Raw genomic sequence first — 15,139 nt, 5'->3', positions numbered from 1 at the left:
CTCATAGTGCACTGTCACTGTTGTCTAGTTGGAGGCTGATGTCATTGCTAAAAGCCCCACCAGATGCCTGCCTGACTAAGGCAAGTGAAGTGTCTCTAACCTAACAGCAGCTCACAAGCAGGAAAATTACAGAGGACAGCAGTCAAGAGAGTCATTATTGTGTCACTTGCTGTGCCCTCTTTGAAACTTGCTGTGCCTTCAAATTCCTGACCACAGTATAGTTGTTTCAATATCCATACGGTATATTACTTAATGAGTATATACTACATACTATTAGTTCAATTTAGCATACTGTAAACGAACAGTGTCCTTTCAGCTGAGCATACTCAAATCAAATCAAATCAAATCAAATCAAATTTTATTTGTCACATACACATGGTTAGCAGATGTTAATGCGAGTGTAGCGAAATGCTTGTGCTTCTAGTTCCGACAATGCAGTAATAACAAGTAATCTAACTAACAATTCCAAAACTACTGTCTTGTACACAGTGTAAGGGGATAAAGAATATGTACATAAGGATATATGAATGAGTGATGGTACAGAGCAGCATAGGCAAGATACAGTAGATGGTATCGGGTACAGTATGTACAAATGAGATGAGTATGTAAACAAAGTGGCATAGTATAGTATAAAGTGGCTAGTGATACATGTATTACATAAGGATACCGTCGATGATATAGAGTACAGTATATACGTATGCGTATGAGATGAATAATGTAGGGTAAGTAACATTTATATAAGGTAGCATTGTTTAAAGTGGCTAGTGATATATTTACATCATTTCCCATCAATTCCCATTATTAAAGTGGCTGGAGTTGAGTCAGTGTCAGTGTGTTGGCAGCAGCCACTCAGTGTTAGTGGTGGCTGTTTAACAGTCTGATGGCCTTGAGATAGAAGCTGTTTTTCAGTCTCTCGGTCCCAGCTTTGATGCACCTGTACTGACCTCGCCTTCTGGATGATAGCGGGGTGAACAGGCAGTGGCTCGGGTGGTTGATGTCCTTGATGATCTTTATGGCCTTCCTGTGACATCGGGTGGTGTAGGTGTCCTGGAGGGCAGGTAGTTTGCCCCCGGTGATGCGTTGTGCAGACCTCACTACCCTCTGGAGAGCCTTACGGTTGAGGGCGGTGCAGTTGCCATACCAGGCGGTGATACAGCCCGCCAGGATGCTCTCGATTGTGCATCTGTAGAAGTTTGTGAGTGCTTTTGGTGACAAGCCGAATTTCTTCAGCCTCCTGAGGTTGAAGAGGCGCTGCTGCGCCTTCTTCACGATGCTGTCTGTGTGAGTGGACCAATTCAGTTTGTCTGTGATGTGTATGCCGAGGAACTTAAAACTTGCTAGAAGCGCTTCACCTTCTACCCGAAGTTGATGCTGTTGCTTTGCAACCTCTTGCTAGTTTATTAGCATAACAAATTACTAGCCAGACTTCGGGTGTGTTCGTAAATTCAATCTGGAGTGCCAGAGTGCCGTCTGGGCTTCGTCAGATTGTCCATTCGTAAATTCAGAGCGTTTCGCTCTCGGGGCGTACACTGGAGGCGAGCGTTCTGGCCTCACAACGGCTGTAAAACACCCAAACTAACTGGCTAACTACTTCCAGACACATGAGAGAACACCTCACTCTGGTCATTTTACTCACCCAAGCAGAGCTGGTTAGGTAGTTTAATGATGCTTTTTGTGGCTGAAATTTACTGACATTGGTCACATTCAACAGGTGTTGAGTGTTTCTAAATTCATCAGTTATTTGCTCTCTGTGTTGAGTGTGTAAATCCATCCGTTTTTCGCACTCAGCGGAGTCGATAGCCCAGAGCAAATTTAAGAACGGACCTGAACGACTATACCACGTAGCTAAACGATGAATGACAATCAAGTCAATAAACGTTGGGTAGTTAGTTAAATAGAATAAAGTAAATATACTGGGACGTTTGTTGTACTAGTAGCCAACTAACATTACAGTAGGTAGCTAAAATACCCTAAGGTTACATACCAAGGTAAAGACAGTTTCAGGTTAGATATTCTATGGCTTGGGCCCATTCCAGGGCGCCCTGTCCTTCACAAAGAAAAGATAACTCTAGCCCGGGGCTCCCGCCAACTTCTCCAGGATCGGTCGCATTACCACATTGGATGCCTCGTGGCGCCCGTCTCTGCCAGTCCGTGGACTTTCTGAAAGTAGTTTGAGGTCAGTAGGTCACATTACCAAGGAGCTTTTGAGGTTTGAAAGTTTGAAAAATTAATGTAAAATTGTGTGAGATGAAAATGGACAAACTACAGGGTGTGCAATATAGTCAGTGGACATTCTGAACCTTCTTTGAGTCCAGTCGGTCACATGCCAAGGAACTATTGCAATTTGAATCATTGAAAATTCATGTAAATTGCTTGCGATGAAAATGGACAAACTAAAGGGTGTGCAATGTGTAGGCTAGCTGAGTGTAGATTCTGAACCTTGTTTGAAGTCAGTAGATCACATGACCAAGGAGCTTTTGAAGTTTGAAAAATTAATGTAAAAACGTGTGAGATGAAAATGGACCAACTAAACTAGATGTGCAATGTGTAGGCCCACTGTGTAGGCCCACTGAGTGTACATTCTGAACTTTGTTTGAAGTCAGTAGGTCACATGACCAAGGAGCCATTGAAATTCAAAAATGTTAATAAATAATTTAAAATAGTGCTAGATGTAAATCGACGCAGGAAAAAGTGTGTGCAACGTGTGTCTATGCCATCGGGTTAGCTAGAACCATTTTTTTTTTTTTGCCCTTTTTCTCCCCAATTTCGTGGTATCCAATTGTTTTAGTAGCTACTATCTTGTCTCATCGCTACAACTCCCGTACGGGCTCGGGAGAGACGAAGGTTGAAAGTCATGCGCCCTCCGATACACAACCCAACCAAGCCGCACTGCTTCCCGGATGCCAGCCGCACCAATGTGTCGGAGAAAACACCGTGCACCTGGCAACCTTGGTTGGCGCGCACACAAGGATATCTCTACTGGCCAAACCCTCCCTAACACGGACGACGCTAGGCCAATTGTGCGTCTCCCCACGGACCTCCCGGTCGCGGCCGGTTACAACAGAGTCTGGGCGCGAACCCGCGAACAGTACAGCGCCCTTAACCACTGCGCCACCCGGGAGGCCAGTTAAACCAGTTTTGAAAGTTTTAGGAGTAATGGTTAAAGAACTATTGAAATTTGAACATTTTGATTTGTCAACATGTTGACGGTTCCGAACTGCTGTTGGTGGACGTAAGGAAAACCACAGGTGAATATCCGTCGAATATCCAACCTGAATCTGTCTTTACCTCGGTGCGGTACATATTACTGGAATGATATGCTATGCGGTTCGTTAGGATAGCGTAGCTAACAAATTGTCAGACAACATTACGTGTAACGTAACTTATTTGAAAAGTCATTACTTTATTACATTGCTCAACAATTTCTTATCATTTGTCATAATTAGTTAAATCAACAAATTTGTATCCGCTCTCGTTGGACTTCGGCTGCATATTTTCCGTAATTTTCTTAAAATCTAAAAACGTGAAGCCACGCCCATTTTCTTAAGAATTGCATTATGGGCCCTAAAAGCACAGAAATAGTGTCCATCGCTTTGGTGAATGTAGTACGACATCTGGAAACTTTTGCATGCTAACTGTATCCATACTATGACTAATAAGCATACAAATTTACGTCACAAGTAGTATGGTTAGAATGAGTATTCGAACACAGTTCGTGACTTTTTCCGCTCTTAACTCAGTAAGAATGCATTAGTCATGCTACCCAACTCTTAAATCCGCACTTGACCTGGGTGAAGTTGAAGCTTTCAAAGCATTTAAAAGAAACATTAAAACAAATGGATATCGGTCATAGAAATCATTTCTCCAAAAAATAGAAGGTCAAGGTACATAGAGGTACATAGACTGCTATATAACTAGTCAGCTTTTATTTTATTTTTAATATTTCATGTAACCAGTTAGGAACAAGTTCTCATTTACAACTGCGACCTGACCAAGATGAAGCAAAGTAGTGCGACACAATCCCATAGAACATTTGTGGGCAGAACTGAAAAAGCATGTGCGAGCAAGGAGGCCAACAAACCTGACTCAGCTACACCAGCTCTGTCAGGAGGAATGGGCCAAAAATCACCCAACTTATTGTGGGAAGCTTGTGGAAGCCTACCCAAAATGTTTGACCAAAGTTTAAAAAAATTTAAAGGCAATGCTACCAAATACTAATTGAGTGTATGTAAACATCTGACCCACTGGGAATGTGATGAAAGAAATAAAAGCTGAAGTAAATAATTCTCTCTACTATTATTCTGAAATGTCACATTCTTAAAATAAAGTGGTGATCCTAACCGACCTAAGACAGGGAATATTTACCAGGATTAAATGTCAGTAATCGTGAAAAACTGAGTTTATATGTATTTGGCTAAGGTGTATGTAAACTTTTGACTTCAACTGTAGTTGGGTGGGCTATTTACAGATGGGTTATGTACAGGTGCAATGATCTGTAAGCTGCTCTGACAGCTGATGCTTAAAGTTAGTGAGGGAGATATGAGTCTCCAGCTTCAGTGATTTGTGCAATTAATTTCAGTCATTGGCAGCAGAGAACTGGAAGGAAAGGCGACCAAACGAGGAGCTGGCTTTGGGGGTGACCAGTGAAATATACCTGCTGGAGTGCATGCTACGATGGGCACTGCTATGGTGACTAGTGAGCTAAGGCGGGGCTTTACCTAGCAAAGACTTATAGATTTCCTGTAGCCAGTGGGTTTGGCGACGAATATGAAGCGAGGGCCAGCCGATGAGAGCATACAGGTCACCGTGGTGGGTAGTATATGGGGCTTTGGTGACAAAATGGATGGCACTGTGATAGACTGCATCCAATTAGCTGAGTAGAGTGTTGGAAGGTATTTTGTAAATGACATCGCCGAAGTCAAGGATCGGTAGTATAGTCAGTTTTATGAGGGTATGTTTGACAGCATGAGTGAAGGATGCTTTGTTGCGAAATAGGAAGCCGATTCTAGATTTAATTTTGATTTGGAGATGCTTAATGTGAGTCTGGAAGGAGAGTTTACAGTCTAACCAGACACTTAGAATATGTGGACAACTACAAATACCTAAGTCAGAACCGTCCAGAGTAGTGATGCTCAAGGGGTAGGCAGGTGCGGGCAGCGATCGGTTGAAGAATATGCATTTAGTTTTACTTGCATTTAAGAGCAGTTGGAGGCTACGGAAGGAGAGTTGTATGGCATTGAAGCTCGTCTGGAGGTTTGTTAACACAGTGTCCAAAGAAGGGCCAGAAGTATACAGAATGGTGTCGTGTGCATAGAGGTGGATCAGAGAATCACCAAGAGCGACATTATTTATGTATACAGAGACAAGAGTGGGCCCGAGAATTGAACCCTGTGGCACCCCCATAGAGACTACCAGAGGTCCGGACAACAGGCCCTCCGATTTGACACACTGAACTCTTTCTGACGTAGTTGGTAAACCAGGCAGTCATTTGAGAAACCAAGGCTGTTGAGTCTGCCGATAAGAGTGCAGGGATTGACAGAGTCGAAAGCCTTGGCCACGTCGATGAATACGGCTGCACAGTATTGTCTTTTATCGATGGCGGTTATGATATCGTTTAGGACCTTGAGCGTGGCTGAGGTGCACCCATGACCAGCTCGGAAACCAGATTGCATAGCGGAGAAGGTACAGTGGAATTTGAAATGGTCGGGGATCTGTTTGTTAACTTGGCTATCGAAGACCTTGGAAAGGCAGGGTAGGATAGATATAGGTCTGTAACCGTTTGTGTTTAGAGTGTCTCCCCCTTTGAAGTGGGGGATGACCGCGGCAACTTTCCAATCTTTAGGGATCTCAGACGATACGGAAGAGAGGTTGAACAGGCTTGTAGTAGGGGTTGCAACAATTGTGGCGGATAGTTTTAGAGAGGGTCCAGATTGTCTAGCCCAGCTGATTTGTAGGGGTCCAGATTTTGCAGCTCTTTCAGAGCATCAGCTATCTGAATTTGTGTGAAGGAGCAATGGGGAGGCTTGGGCAAGTTGCTGTGGGGGGTGCAGAGCTGTTGATCGGGGTAAGGGTAGCCAGGTGGAAAGCATGGCCAGCCATAGAAAAATGCTTATTGAAATTCTCGATTATCGTAGATTTATCGGTGGTGACAGTGTTTCCTAGCCTCAGTGCAGTGTGCAGCTGGGAGGAGGTGCTCTTTTTCTCCATGGACGTTAGTGTCCCAGAACTTTTTGGAGTTTGTGCTTACAGGATGCAAATTTCTGTTTGAAAAAGCTAGCCTTTGCTTTCCTAACTGCCTGTGTAAATTGGTTCCTAACTTCCCTGAAAAGTTGTATGTCACGGGGGCTATTCGATGCTAATGCAGTACGACACAATATGTTTTTCTGCTGGTCAAGGGCAGTCAGTTCTGGAGTGAAGCAAGGGCTATATCTGTTCTTAGTTCTAAATTTTTGGAATGGGGCATGCTTATTTAAGATGGTGAGGAAAGCACTTTTAAAGAATAACCAGGCATCCTCTACTGAGAGAATGAGGTCAATATCCTTCCAGAATACCCGGGCCAGGTCGATTAGAAAGGCCTGCTCGCTGAAGTGTTTTAGGTAGCGCTTGACAGTGATGAGGGGTGGTTGTTTGACCGCGGACCCATTACGGACGCAGGCAGTGAGGCAGTGATCGCTGAGATCCTGGTTGAAGCCAGCAGAGATGTATTTAGAGGGCAGGTTGGTCAGGATGATATCTATGAGAGTGCCCGTGTTTACGGATTTAGGGTTGTACTTGGTAGGTTCCATGATCATTTGTGTGGGTTACTTGGCCCTGCCATTGTTAGAGAAGAGGCCATCAATTGAACACAAAAAATCAATTTCAGATATTTGAGATGTATTCATTCATTACCTCCTGGTTAATCAAATTGTGGTTATGCCCTGTTCTTTAGGTGACCCATAGCGGTTTGGCATGTGCAACCAAAGATTGAAACCTGAAAATAACATGTCACAATCCATTCCCTGGATGGATCTTCCACCACACTGCTAGACAAGATTTTAATAGATTGTAGTGGGTGGAATGTAATGAATGGGATAGTAGCAAACACATACAACCAAAAGTTGTGTTTATAATTGTTTTTCCCCACTAAAACAATGTACGGACAACATTAATTTGCATGTTTTTGATACTGTCACATTCATTTAATTCCAGCCATTACATTGAGCCTCCCCATTGATCCCTCCACCACCAGCCACAGTGAGTCTATTTTCTCTCCCCCGTTGCCGTTACAGGTGGGTTCCCCCATACCAGTGGTGTAAAGTACTTAAGTAAACGTTTTTTTGGGGTATCTGTACTTTACTATTTATAATTTTGGCCACTTTTACTTCACTACATTCCTAAAGACAAAAATGTAGTGTTTTCTCCATACATTTTCCCTGACACCCAAAAGTAGCTTAGTTTGTAAATGATGTCAGTGTTGGAGCGTGCCCCTGTCTATCCATATATTTTTTTAAACAAGACAATCGTGCCATCCTGTTTGTTTAGTACTGTATAAGGAATGTGAAATCATTTATACTTTAATTTTGACTTTTAATACTTAAATATATTTTTTGCAATTACATTTACTTTTAATACTTAAGTATATTTAAAACCAAATACTTTTAGACTGTTACTAAAGTAGTATTTAACTGGGTGACTTTCACTTTTACTTGAGTCATTTTCTTTTAAGGTATCTTTACTTTTACTCAAGTATGACAATTGGGTACTTTTTCCACCACTGGCCCATACAAACGTCTGATTCCTGTTATTCCATCCAGCCCAGCCGGAACTGACCGTAATGACGCTGTGTGCTCTTTGTCATTAACTCCACCGGCTCTGTATTTAAGGTGCCAATCCAGGGCCTCTTTTGGTTTTGCACGCCTCCCTTTCGGACTAAGCCATTCTCAAATGCATCAGAGAAGCCTGTGCCAACACAGAACAGCCATAGAGGAAATGAAGACAGCCTCTAATCAAGATGTCTGTACCAAGGGATGATGGGAGGATTATTAGCACGGATTTGGAGTTGGGAGGAAAGAGGGGGATGCCAATATAGGGATGCTGTTTGGGGGCTCTGCAGCTGTGCCACATAATAAGAAATAGAGCTGGTGGAGTCTGATGGCTAAATTAAAGACTATGTAATGCTCGCTGATAGCCTGGAGCTAATGATGTGCCTTTCGATTCTCTATGGTTGTTGACCTATTGCCAGGGTCCTCCAATAACAAATGTTTAATGTTGCAAAACATTTTTACTACAGTGTGTGTTAATGAACAGAACCCTATGTTGAGATACTGACTTCCAAGGGGGAAGCTTGAGTGTACATTGATAACACATTTCCTGCTGTGAGAGAAGTTGAGTTTCCTGTCTGAGTCATACACTATAGTTATGATACCTGTGTGTACTAATAATACCTTTTAAAAGCTGGGAGTGAAAGTATCATCAGATACAAAATGTAGTAAATGTTATTACACCTGGCTTGATGGCACAAAACATGGGACCTCCAGTAAGAAATTAAATATGTTATTTTCTAGTCATAGAATATTCAACAGGCCTTGAGGCTGAGGTGGAGTAAATGGCAGACTACTATGTGGATGGTGTGAGATTTTCCACAAGTGTTCATTTTATTAAATTTCATATTCCTAAGGGAACAAGCTACATTCAATTTGATCCCACAAAAATCTGATATCTCAGTCTCAATGTGTTTTTACTGTCAATATTTCATGCCTAATGTGATTGATTGTGATGAAAATACAGTAGCTCTTGTAGCCTATGCCACTTTTGCAATCATGTGAGGACCTCTTGTGGTATTCTGTGGTACACTACAATTCGTAGCTGCCCTCATTCATAACCAATTACAACCAGAATCCAAACCTATACCTTAACTCTAGCTTCATGTACACATCCCGGTTCAACCCTAACCCTAGCCTCAACTACAACCCTAACATTAACCCTAGCTTCATGTCCACATTCCAGTTCAACCTTAACAGTTCAACCCTAACCCTAGCCTCAACGACAACTACAACCCTTTCCTCAATCACAACCCAAACCCTAGCTGTTCACACCCCAGTTCAACCTTAACCCCCAACCCAACCCTAACCTTGGTTTATCTTACTCTAACCTACTTTGTACTCTACTTTCCTCTTTGGTGCTGCAGCTCAGCTCTACCTGTCTTTCCCTTTGACATGTGGTACAGGAGGTTGGCACTGGGTAGCTCTGGCTCAGTTTAACAACTGATCCTCATCCCATTGATGTCATGGCAACATGGCACTGTCCACACCTTAGCACACATGCACTCACTCTCGCAAACACACACACACACACACACATTCATATGCTACATACACATCACAACTCTACCAGAATCATATTATTATTGCTAAATACTGCACAATTTTAACACTTGCCTGCCAATCCCCCCTTCCCAAAAACAACTGTAAATATTGGACAAATTGTGCTTCCCTGTATTATACTTACATGTATGCTAAACATTTTATTATATTTTACTGAACCATTTCCTTTATGTTCGTATTTTATTATTTATTTGTATTGTTGCATTGTCGAGAAGGAACCTGCAAGTAAGCATTTCATTGGCCAGTGTGTATCTTGTACATACCATGTGTATCTTGTACATACAGTACAACTAATACAACTTGAAACTTGATGGAGATAGTGTTACTAGAATAACCACTAGGTGGCCATAGCTGCATTGGTTATACAGTACTGTTCATTTGAACATAAACAAATAGGATAATGAAAACATTGCCCATTTTGGCTTACCACTGTATTATGTTAATGGAACTTGGTTTAGCTTTGTGTCAATTTACTATGACAAAGAATTATGGCTAGAAAGGAGATGGAATTCTATTTATTTACATACTTTCTCTCCCTGTCCCTAGCCTGTAGCTATCCCTTCTATCCCTAACCTGTAGCTATCCCTTCTCTCCCTGTCCCTAACCTGTATCTATCACATCTATCCCTGTCCCTAACCTGTAGCTATCACATCTATCCCTGTCCCTAACCTGTAGCTATCCCTTCTGTCCCTAACCTGTATCTATCACATCTATCCCTGTCCCTAACCTGTAGCTATCCCTTTTCTCCCTGTCCCTAACCTGTAGCTATCACATCTCTCCCTGTCCCTAGCCTGTAGCTATCCCTTCCCTCCCTGTCCCTAACGTGTAGCTATCCCTTCCCTCCCTGTCCCTAACCTGTAGCTATCACATATATCCCTGTACCTAACCTGTAGCTATCCCTTCTCTCCCTGTCCCTAACTTGTAGCGATCACATCTATCCCTGTCCCTAAGCTGTGGCTAACCCTTCTCTCATTGTCCCTAACTTGTAGCTATCCCTTCTCTCCCTGTCCCTAACCTGTAGCTATCACATCTATCCCTGTCCCTAACCCGTAGCTATCACATCTGTCCCTAACCTATAGCTATCCCTTCCCTCCCTGTCCCTAACCTGTAGCTATCCCTTCCCTCCCTGTTCCTAACCTGTAGCTATCACATATATCCCTGTACCTAACCTGTAGCTATCCCTTCTCTCCCTGTCCCTAACCTGTAGCTATCACATCTATCCCTGTCCCTAACCCGTAGCTATCACATCTGTCCCTAACCTGTAGCTATCACATCTATCCCTGTCCCTAACCTGTAGCTATCACATCTATCCCTGTCCCTAACCTGTAGCTATCACATCTATCCCTGTCCCTAACCTTTAGCTATCACATCTATCCCTGTCCCTAACCTGTAGCTATCACATCTATCCCTGTCCCTGACCTGTAGCTATCCCTTCTCTCCCTGTTCCTAACCTGTAGGTAGGGGTAGGTTGACCTCAGGTCTTCCCACTGGAAGCCCGGGGTAGGGGGAGCGGGGGAATCTATCAAATAGCGCACCTCTAACTTTTTACAGTACTAATGCAAATAGTAATGCAATTAGTTGTGCAATTTAGTTTGTGCGTTTCTTGTTTGAAGTACAATAGTGTAATAATCAGGTTCTCTTCTTTATACGTGTGTTATTGTATTTGTTTATTTGTGTGATTTAGGATTTGTGCAATTTAGTTTTATTTGTGTGATTTTTGTTGGCATTGGGGTAATAGTGCAATAATTCGATTCTCCTTTTTATTGTCACTTCTTTTTAATATTTATTAGTCTTATTTTTGTATATATATTTATATTTATATCGTTTTAAATGTTATGATTACTTATTTGTTTTGTTCCAAATGTCTGAATAAAAATTACAGTTAGTGCAGAATGGTGCTTTTTTGTGGGGCTGAAGGGGAGTTCGCCCAGGGAGCCATACAAGCTAGAACTGCCACTGATTACAAGTATAAGTGATCACATATCTCAAATGAGCCTACTAGTTTGACAAATTAGCCTGCTGATGACTATAGTTAGAGGTTTATGGCTCTGTCTGACAGAGTTGTCCCTGGTTCAATCACAATACACATAGTTGTTGGACATGATGTAGGCCAGGATTCCCCCAAAGTTTTCTGAGAACCCCCCCCCCCCCCCAAAAAGGTTGTATAAATACTGAACAAAAATATAAACGCAACATGCAACAATTTCAAAGATTTTACTGAGTTACAGTTCATATTAGGATATCAGTCAATTGAAATAAATTAATTAGGCCCTAATCTTTCGATTTTACATGACTGGAAGGGGCGCAGCCATTGTTGGGCCTAAGAGGGCATAGGCCCACCCACTTGGGAGCTAGACCCACCCACTGCGGAGCCAGGCCCAGCCAATCAGAAAGAGTTTTTCCCCACAAATGGCTTTATTACAGACAGAAGTATTCCTCAGTGTCATCAGCTGTCCAGGTGGCTGGTCTCAGATGATACTGCAGTTGAAGAAGCCAGAAGTGGGCTGGTGTGGTTGCACGTGGTCTGCTGGTTGGACGTAATGCCAAATTGTCTAAAACAATATTGGAGGTGGCTTATGGTAGAGAAATTAACATTTCATTCTCTGGCAATGGCTCTTGTGGACATTCCTGCTGTCAGTATGCCAAATGCAGGCTCCCTCAAAACTTGAGACATCTGTGACTTTGTGTTGAGTGACAAAACTGCACATTATAGAATTACCTTTTATTGTCCCCAGCACAAGGTGCAACTGTGTAATGAATGATCATGCTGTTTAATCACTTTCTTGATATGCCACACCTGTCAGGTGGATGGATAATTTTGGGCCCAACACTTTACATGTTGCGTTTATATTTTTTGTTCAGTATATATCTGTTTTTGTTGGACATAAAAGACTGTAAAAACACCAGCAAATCAGCTCCAAGTGATTTTAATTTTGGAAATCTGTTCCAAAGTATTCCCACGCATAACAGAGAAATATAATTGATGTGATTTCATACAAATGTAAGCAAGGTTAAAATTATTATGTTTTAGTCAAATATTATATCTATCGGTGTTTATTGCGGTCAATTTGCAGTCTACAAATTATTTGTAATTATGTTCTGGCACCTGAACATCCGCTGAAGAAAAAAATCGGGCACGACTTAATCTACTGTATTTCATGATCCCTGATGTAGACAGGCCTACTATGCGTTTATGACATGTGAAATCTAAATCTCACATGACATCTAAGGATTACTGACTGTATTAGATGTGATATAAAACATATATACTGTTTATTTTTTTCCACAACCTTTGTATTTTATTATGATCCACTCACCACCATGCATGGAAGTACAGTAGCCTAGTAGACTGCTAGCCTCAAAAGGAGGGGCGACGCGGACGCGCGCCCAAGTTTCGCATGCTCACGCGCATGGGTAAAACACTTGCAATTCGTATGTCAGCTGTGGCAAGAAACTTCACGAACCCTCGACTATGCCGTGATAATCCTCGAATTGTTTTCGTTTTTATCTCACGTTTTTCAACACCTGGTGTTTTCTCTATGAGTTCATATTTTATTCTTCTTTCAGTATGGTTTTAAACGCAAAAACATGGAATTTATCTCTGTGTGGAAACTAACGTGGGGTTTATATCTCACCGCTGTTTTGCTTTCCATCGTTCGGGAGTGCGGCATACAGGATACTGCAGCAAGTCTTTGAAAGGATATTTGCCATTAAAAGAGACTTTACCATTGAGTTTCTTTTTCAGTCAGTATTGGAGAACAGAAAACACATTTTCACTACAGTTTTGGCAAGATAAACAGTCCATACAGTGCTGAAAATGGAGACTGTCATTGAAAGAGAATGCAGTGCACTCGGAGGACTTTTCCAAACAGTGATAGGCGACATGAAGGTAACACCTTGGGGACTAATTCATGAATTGTGTATTTTAATATTTATTTAGGCTTCGTAGGGTATTGTTTGTCTTTTTTATGTTCTATAGAATAATACGTTTTGTTGTTATGGCAGTACGTGCCCTTCCTTATATGTTGACACCTACTGTAATCGGTGTGACATTGACTGTGATAGATAAATGGCATGCAATTACATTTGATGTTGCAGATAACCATATAAATTCAAAGAGTGGCAGTCTGGGAAATTATTGTGCACATTGTACATTTAGGCTAGCTATTAAATTGCGCTCACTGAGGGACTGCATAGAATATAGGTCCGTCCGCATGGTGGGTGTGTTCTGATTCATTGACATTGAGCGGGTGCATATAAACGGCTAAATGATCCAGGATATGGATTAGAATAGAACGCTCTAATCCACGTCAAGCAAGTAGCAGAAAATGCATGTCCTACGAAGGTTTGTTTCCCCTTGACTCTTGTTCTGGGGAAAGCAAGAAAATATGTATCACTGATGAGATCAGGAACTCATTTAGGCTACGCACCTCTTTTATTTAGCTTCCTCATAAACTCAACAGTTAGAAATTAAATACGTAATATTTTTCTCACAATGTCATCTCAGAAGGAAGCATGACAATTTGTATTTTCTATGCTTAGCCTATTAATCAGTGATAAAAATAAATAAATTAATGAGCAGATTGGCGATTGTGCCCCCAGTCTGCCCCAAAGTGGCAGAGTGCCTATTCACACCTGTTCCCACCTGTTCCTCTGATAACGGAATGCGGGGAAATGGTGGCAGATGACTTCAAAAGGGTGTGAACTGTGAAGTTTTGCTGAGTGCAACAGAGAGCCACCATTTGGGTTTGTGGTAGATACATGTTTGATGTAGGAGAATAGAGTTTTAGATTGGGAATCCAACCAACTGAAAACCATGATGTCCATGATCTGGTTTGAGACATTTTTGCAAAGCCATGTAATCAAGTCCGCTTAACAAAAAATTACTTCTGAGAAATTAAGGGCAGACCATTTGAGAAATAGGCTACTTTTGTAGATTTTGATGACAACAAATGTTTTTCAATTGTCTAACATTAGGCTGAAATACAGTGCATTCGGAAAGTATTCAGACCTTATTCTAAAATGGATTAAAGTAATGTTTTTCCTCATCAATCTACACACAATACCCATAATGACAAAGCAAAAACAGGTTTTTAGAATTTTTTTCAGATATATAAAAATACAAAACAGAAATACCTTATTTACATACAGTGCCTTGCGAAAGTATTCGGCCCCCTTGAACTTTGCGACCTTTTGCCACATTTCAGGCTTCAAACATAAAGATATAAAACTGTATTTTTTTGTGAAGAATCAACAACAAGTGGGACACAATCATGAAGTGGAACGACATTTATTGGATATTTCTAACTTTTTTAACAAATCATAAACTGAAAAATTGGGCGTGCAAAATTATTCAGCCCCCTTAAGTTAATACTTTGTAGCGCCACCTTTTGCTGCGATTACAGCTGTAAGTCGCTTGGGGTATGTCTCTATCAGTTTTGCACATCAAGAGACTGAAATTTTTTCCCATTCCTCCTTGCAAAACAGCTCGAGCTCAGTGAGGTTGGATTAGGAGCATTTGTGAACAGCAGTTTTCAGTTCTTTCCAGATTCTCGATTGGATTCAGGTCTGGACTTTGACTTGGCCATTCTAACACCTGGATATGTTTATTTTTGAACCATTCCATTGTAGATTTTGCTGTATGTTTTGGATCATTGTCTTGTTGGAAGACAAATCTCCGTCCTAGTCTCAGGTCTTTTGCAGACTCCATCAGGTTTTCTTCCAGAATGGTCCTGTATTTGGCTCCATCCATCTTCCCATCAATTTTAACCATCTTC

The 15,139-nt window shown here is 41.6% G+C and overlaps 1 pseudogene; it reads left to right on the top strand.

The window, feature by feature from the left end:
* The first annotated feature begins 13,055 nt into the window (after positions 1-13,055).
* The window catches only part of LOC139392226 (protein MTSS 1-like), an 85,996-nt pseudogene continuing 83,912 nt past the window's right edge, over positions 13,056-15,139 (top strand).

The sequence above is a fragment of the Oncorhynchus clarkii genome, chromosome 32 (assembly GCF_045791955.1).
Source record: "Oncorhynchus clarkii lewisi isolate Uvic-CL-2024 chromosome 32, UVic_Ocla_1.0, whole genome shotgun sequence".
NCBI classification, from domain to species: domain Eukaryota; kingdom Metazoa; phylum Chordata; class Actinopteri; order Salmoniformes; family Salmonidae; genus Oncorhynchus; species Oncorhynchus clarkii.
The sequence above is the reverse complement of the archived record's forward strand: the minus strand, read 5'-3'. Positions and strand labels throughout refer to the sequence as shown.